We start from the raw sequence: 7885 nt of genomic DNA, 5'->3' as shown, positions 1-7885 counted from the left end.
GAGTTCGTTCCACAACATCCCATAAATGTTCCATAGGATTAAGATCCGTTGAGTTAGGGGTCCAATTCATATGTTACAGCTGTGCGGAATATTCCTTAGCCCTGCAATGCATGATTTTATTTTCTGCAAAAAAAGTAGTTTTGCAAAAGAGGAGAAAAATGAGTAATGGAAGTACCGATAGGATTAAAATGCCATCTAAGCTGAAACTGGTATTACAACTAGCTTCGAACATTCCCAAACTTGTTCAACATGCATTAGCAACTACATACCGTTATGTAGGAAAGCACAGATTACATTTACCACTATGATCCATGTGTGTCCTACAATGCATTATAGGTTGAAGCCAAGCAAGTACAGTTCTGGCTTGCTGGTATCGTTCATTGTCGTCCTGGAAAATGCCGTCTTCCTGTGGGTGGAAGTGTTACATTGTAGGGTGTACGTGATTCTTTAACACATGCAGGTACATAACGTATGTCTCGCTGTTGTTCATACACACTAACGGTCCCAGTCAATACCAACAGAAGCATACTCAAACCATACAGCCGCTCACACCTGCCTGTACAGTACGCATCATACATGAGGGATCCACACATACAGACGCTATTGCTATTCGTGCCACACAAACGCTCCGTGCTATAGGCGCCACACATACACACGCTCAAGTCCGAAAAGAGTAGCACAACACAAACCTCAATTTATCGGACCAACACACCCTTTTCTAGTCATCTGCACTCTAATTACTATGTTCCTATGCCCAAGCACAAAGAACTCGGCAGTTACGAGTAGTAAGGAGTTGGTAACGAGTAGGTCGTGTGCTGTGGAACTTTATGTTTGCCAACATCCACAACTGTATTGGTTAAGCAATTCCCAGACAGTGATGATTCGTTTGGCTGTCATGAGCTGTTTGATGTGCTCATCCTGTGCTTTCAACTTTCGTACGCCCATGCAGTTCCGTCCCATGAACATCGTTATCCTAATTTCTTTCCACTTTATGTACAACTTCACCCACAATATTGTTGTATGGGTTATTGATGCATTCACTGCTCGGGTACTCATAATCATTTCCTATAGAAATGCAGATAAACCCTGCTTTCCTTCTATTATAAAAGGTGTGCTTCCTGCCATCATGTAGCCTCGAGTATGTTCTTTCTCTTCAATACTACCAGTCGGGTTCGATCCGAGCTCGCGCCGTGTGGACTTTGTGGTGGACAAACACCGTGCTCGTGCGTTTTCTCGGGATTCTCCGTTTCCTCCTACTTTCTTCATTCCAACATTTCACTCATCTCTCATCTCACCGTCTCCTTTTGCCTAACCGGCATAACGGTGGGACGTAAAACTTAAAGATTTCATTTCGTTTCATTTACTACCAGTCGGGGTTGTAATGCAATCAGCTCAGCTGGTGGTCACATCCCCCTGTGTGGAAGAGTGGTCCCAATTCAGTGAGCACTAACCGTATTAGTACTATATTCATTATTAACAAACTACATGTTCCCTTTGTAAGGTTACATTGAAATACGAACCTCAGAGAATCCAATGAGCTAAAACTAAACTTTTAATAATGATATATTTCTTATATTTATAATCGTAATCGTAATTGCAATTTAAAACAATTTGATGTTTTAATTTACTCTTGTAGCTAAAAGACTTAAAACAAAATATAAATATAACAATTCTTTATTAAAAGATACTACTGCACATTATATTGCCTTAGGCATATTATCCAAAGTGTCCATAGCCTCCTACTCCAGCATGGAGATTGCCACCAACTCTCCTTACAATGGCATTGAAACCATTAACACCATCAGCTCCGTATGTGACATGTCTTACACTGCCATCAGGTTCAACAAGGCTATATTGTCCTTTGACAACATGGCCGTCGCGTACTTCACTCTGTTGTTTGTTGTCTCCAGTCAAATGATCACTCACTGCGTAGCCAAATTGATATCGTGGATACGCCTTAAAAGACCAAACAAAATTTATCTGCAGATACAAAGTGTTATTTATACAACAACGACAACAAGAACAAGTAAAAGAATAACAACAAAACCAACCACAACAACTACTATTACTACTACTACTAATAATAACGAATAATAATAATAATTATTATAATTATAATTATAATAATTATTATTAGTAGTAAAAGTAGTAGTAGCAGTAGTAAAACTCTAGTATTAAGATGGTATGACTTTAAACGACAGAAGTAAACTAAACAGTATTTTAAAATTATCTTTGTATGTGATATGGTTAAACTTAATTGATTCTACAATAATTGCTCTTGATTTTTCGTGTGGTACAGAACAACATGGTTAATATTTATAATATTGGTATGAGCTATTCAAAATTTCTTTTTTATAAATCAGCCTGTCATGTAACATTTTATCAAATGCATTAGAACTCTTTTTTTTTTTAATTTTTCTAAAATTCAGAGAATTTAATAGTGTAGATATTCCTACAAAGTAAATGTAATATATTTTTTCGATGATTTGTTAAGCTTTCTAGGTTATGCTTAAAAATAAGCAACATTATAGACATTCTCGCTATTTTGTTCAAGAAAAAATATTTTGCGTTGAGCAGCACCTAAAACCACTGATAGCTATTACTATAGTGTTTCGTTTATTATGTATTAAGTAATGTTTTGTGCGTATGTGAATATTCGATTGCATTGGTATTATATTATTATTATTATTATTATTATTATTATTATTATTATTATTATTATTATTATTATACACTTTACATAGACTTTTGCCAAATAAAGGTCGTTCTAAACAATATGATATGTTCTATCTACCCCCTGTGATTCCATTTCTAGAAAGTGGAATCACAGGGTGTAGATAGAACATACCGTATGAATAAGCAACTGTGTTACTGAAAGACGGTGTGCGTTTTACGTGCTAGTCCGTATACCGTTATTCAAAGCATTGACAATAGAGTTAACATGGATACAGAATAGTATGCAGTGGAATAGAATAGCGGAAAATGGCAAGAAATTAGCTGAAAATTTAGAGAAGATTTCAACTCATTATGTTATGAGAAACTGAGCTGCCGTAAGACATTCTCACGATCCCGATCATACCACATTCCAGCCCAAAGCAATCATTCTGTTGAAATGATTATGATTTACAATAGTAAAATAACACATTATAAATTCGCAAATATATTGTAATATTTATTAGAAACAAACAAACAAACAAAAATAAAAGATGTTGTTCTGAAGAATGATTGCACACTGAGTTACAAAAATGATTTCGCTCTTCACCAGCACGGACGAGTTGAAGTTTACGCTGAATTATAGAGCAAGTAATCCGAAAATGATCGTGTAAATGATTTTCTGGCTCGTATCGTCATATGTTACAGAACATTTCAACAGTGGTAATGAAGTGTATTAGACTGTCTTAAACGGTTCAGACGTATTGAAATATTATTTGGTGAAGCCTTTAAGACATGAGTTAAACTCTGGATTAATTTTTCAGTATAACAGGGGTTTATGTGGTGAACAAATTTAGGTTTCACTACTAAATATACATATTTTTAAAAAATATATGTTCCAGTTTGAAGCGAATGTTCCTCATACTAATATTAAGGCTAATAATTATGATTAAATTATTTTAGTTCCGATAACTGGTGCAGGTGATGTAGATTTAGAACAACGTTTCTAAACCTTTATTTCCGACAAATTGTGAAGCATAGTGTAATTTATTTCCTTGGTTTGCAAAAGACATTATATTTTCCATTGGGAAAAACACGACCTAGGTAATTGTTAAAGTAAAATAAAAGCTGTGTAAGAACAAAAACATATCGAAATCAAAATTGAAATTTAAAAGTTGATTTGTTTGATGTAGTGTACGGGAAGGTAATGAACAGTTATTCTTCTTCATTAAAGTTCACTTCTTTATATACGTATACCATACATATTCAGATTCATAACATTTGCTCTTTATTTACGTTAAATATTAATTGCTTCAACATTCTGGAAGCATTACGAGACGTATAGATGGATAAAATTGTAGGAAACACTTACGATGATCACCGGAAGAATCCTTACCTCTGGAGCAAAGAATAAAATATGCATTGTTGGGTTAGGCAAATATACTAAAAAAGTGCAGTTTTTCTGTAATTTAAATGCTTTATATTTTATATTATAATTAACTAACTTAGCATTAAAGTTTATAATATGAGGCTCTACCAATTCCTCATTGCACTTACGTAGTAATCAAGACCTCCTCCGAGACCTCCAAGGATACCAATTGCATAAGCAGAGGATGCAAGAGCAATAATGGCAAAAATAATCTTGAAAAGAAATTTGAAATAAATAACACTTTAAAAATTATGCAAAAAGTAAGTAGGAAAAGAAAACAAATTTATTTTTAAAGTAAACTTAATAGCTATTACATTTTACATTTTAAATATCACTTCAATGTAAAGTGGAAGAACGTAATAAATTATATAATATTCCTTTCAAAAAAAAGTTTTGGCATCAAACTTACTACAAATTGTATTTTCAAAAATCTCGTAACAGCGTTAAAACAATTAAAAAGACGCCACGCAAAAGAGTGCATATTACGAAAAAAAATCGATAATGATATTTCAGTTGAATATTATTTTTCATTTGCAATTCTTTAGATTAGAAAGCTTTTACTAGGAATAAATTTACCCCTATAGCCCAAAACCTGCATAATTGTTGTATACATGTAATCATATTAAATAATGTGTTTTTTCATATTGCCAAATAAATGTGTTAGGTAAATCGATTTCAGTAACCGAATTATTTAGATGTAGTAGGCGTACGGTTTTATTCCAGGTTTTTAACATTATCATTTCTGTGTTCTTCCTTTGTTGAGAAGGAACTGGAAAATAATTTGAATTAAGTTACAAGCTATGAATTGTCATGAAGTTAGAAATACCCACTTATAATGACGGTCAGCTGTCACGGCATCACTTAATTGAAACATATAGTTATGAATTCTGTAATTGGCGATAATTTCAGACATGGAATTGATGATTTTGAAGGTCGCATTAATCACATTATTACTTTCAAGTCGTACCACAATGAACACAATATTTGATAATTTGTGTTACCAATAAATATTTCCAAAAAAAAAATACATTAACCCTACAATGCATGATTTTACTGTGAAAAATATTCTTGCAAGATAAAAAATGAGTAACAGAAACCAGTACTCTTAATAGTGCCATCTATGCCGAAAATGTGGAATTACAACTACCTTCGAATGTTCCCAATTGAGTTCAACATGCATTAGCAACTACATATCGTTATGTAGGAAAGCACAGATTATTTACCACTATGACCCATATTTGACCCACTATGCATTGTATGATTAACATTCGCTGATAAGTTATTTTTCAATAACTTCTATCCTTATGTCCTACACAGTAGGTTCTTTTGTTTTCTTTAAATCAAAAACAGAGGAAGAATATTGTATTATGAGATATGGTAATCTGCCTAAGTGTGTGAAAGAACAAAATAAATTATAAAGCTTAATATATTTACATGTATATACTTGTTTGTCAGTTGCATGCATTGTTGAGCGTAAAAGAAACTATTTGTTACGCCTTAGCTTTGCCGTATGAAGGAGACAAATGTATAAAACATATACAGCGAGCAAGCAAATATGTTCGAAGCTAATATATATATGTATTACTAATATGCATTACTTAATTAATATGTATTAACCTTTTGGGGATCCCATGGTACAATTTTTACCATATGGGGTGTTTCATGGTACATTGCGTTATAACTCTCCTATTTGAGCTTTTTCGTCCGGGTTTTTCTTTTTAAAGTCCAGAGGCATTGTAGAAGACATTACGTATGGTTTCACATCTTCCTGCGTCGAGACATAGGAGGTGATGACGTCATAAGTCTAAAATTTATATTTTCGTGTAATACTTTTTTTGGGGGGGGGGTATGTAAAGTATTTTTGGCGGGCTTATTTTTGCACGTAGAAGATTGAAATTTTGCACAAACATTCAGTCCACCGATTTGTATCTACCAGATGTTTTTCAGATTTCTGCGTTAAAACAGGGCGGTACAGAGGGGCTAAACGTTGAAAAAGGGAAATTTTTACCAAAAAATCCCTTTCACGAGGTTTTCCCGCCTTTGATACGTGATGGTGACAAGTGAATGGCATTGCCTGAAAGGCAGTTCTATTCTGAAGAGAATAATGGGCGATACATGACCCTAGGGTAATTAGGGATGTCTCAGGGAATGTTTAAAAATTTCCCTCTGTATACGGGAATATGGGACATTGTCGGTATATATATATATTTTTTTTTTGGCGGGCTTACTTTTGCACCTGAAAAATTGGAATTGTGCATAAACATTCAGCTCACCGAGTAGTATTAACCAGATTTTTTCAGATCTCTGCGTTAAAACAGGGGGTCCAGGGGTGATAAAAGTTGAAAAAAGGATATTTAGACCCAAAAAATTCCGTTTTTCCTCATTTTCCCGCCTTAGATACATGATGGAGACACGTGAGTGATACCGCTTGAAAGGCAGTTCTAATCTGAAGAGGATGATGGGCGAAACATGACCGTAGGGTAATTAGGGATGTCTCAAGAAATTTTTTACCTGAGATCATGGTGTTTTACGGTAATTTGGGGCATGGTGAGAATTCCTGATAAAATTTGTCCCGCCCTTGGTATTCAAGATAGGAACTTGAAATTTGGCACACACATTCAGTATACCCAGTACTATTTATCGGATTTTTTTTTTTGATATTCACACAGGGCCGCTCCTGAGGGGCGCAAATTGCGAGAAAAAAATTCCCTCCGAAATTTTCCCTTTGACATCATTTTTCCGCTCCTGGTATATGGTATGAGCATGCATGTGGTACCACTTGAAAGCCACCTCTATTCTGAAGAGAATGAGGTATGAACCATGATTCTAGGATAAATAGTGACAATGCAGTAGCTGCTTGACTGAAAGTCTAAAAAATAGCCAAAAAAACCAGGTGCCGGAAAGGGTTAATATGTATTAACTATAATTAATATGTATTACTTTTACATAAATGCATTCACTTACTCAACTACTGGATGTCACGATGCACAAGTAAGAAATAAAATTTGTAAATACTTACTGTAAAAGAGTTCATGTTTGATGCTTCTTGATGAGGTTAATCTCCAGTTGTGTTGAGGTAAAGGAATCTCGCGGTTTATATTTACTAAAAACCGGAAAGAAAGTTATGTTAGGATATTGAAAACAATTTTCAGATTTTTCTTCCATGGACAACAGTAATAAACATTTGAAATATTTTAATTAGGGAATTGTTATTAACATAAGATAATAACATTATTAATAATTAATGGAACTGCACATGGTGAAGTATAAGATATATTTAGTGTTCTCTTGAATATCTCACCTTGTATCTTTCGTTAATGTTAAGGTACTAACGACGCAAAATATTTCATTTTCCCCATGATGTACTTAAATACAAGAAAACTAAATATTTAATAATGCGCTATAATTTTCGGGACCGCGCTGTTACTATAACACAATGAGCATCTTTTGGGAAAAATATTTTCTATATTTCATTTAAGTTTAACTTATGCTAAGATTTGTGTGTAAACTTTATCAATCATCTATTGAACAAGTCTACTCTATGATTACCATGATGCTCTGTTTCTATATCGTGTTGGAATACCTGGCTGCAATACTCCAAAAGAATTTTACGTATAAAATCTGCTCGTCTCTGGACGGCACTGTGTTCACATTGTGTTCACTTGATTTTGCCTTCAGATAATTTTGACTTTTGTTTTTCTTACTTGGATCTCAAAGCAGTGTTGGAAATTCAGCTCAGAAGCAAACATCTAGGTACAATAAATTCATATTTGTATAATGCAATTTTCGTTCAACATATGTGAT

At 34.0% G+C, this 7885-nt stretch overlaps 1 pseudogene; it reads right to left on the bottom strand.

Moving 5' to 3' along the window:
* Window positions 1–1716: 1716 nt before the first annotated feature.
* LOC145685559 (cuticle protein 8 pseudogene) lies at window positions 1717–7115 on the bottom strand (annotated as a pseudogene).
* Window positions 7116–7885: the final 770 nt, after the last annotated feature.

Source organism: Thermobia domestica, chromosome 5, assembly GCF_964235325.1.
Source record: "Thermobia domestica chromosome 5, izTheDome1.hap1.1, whole genome shotgun sequence".
NCBI lineage: Eukaryota > Metazoa > Arthropoda > Insecta > Zygentoma > Lepismatidae > Thermobia > Thermobia domestica.
This window is presented reverse-complemented; position numbering and strand designations above follow the sequence as displayed.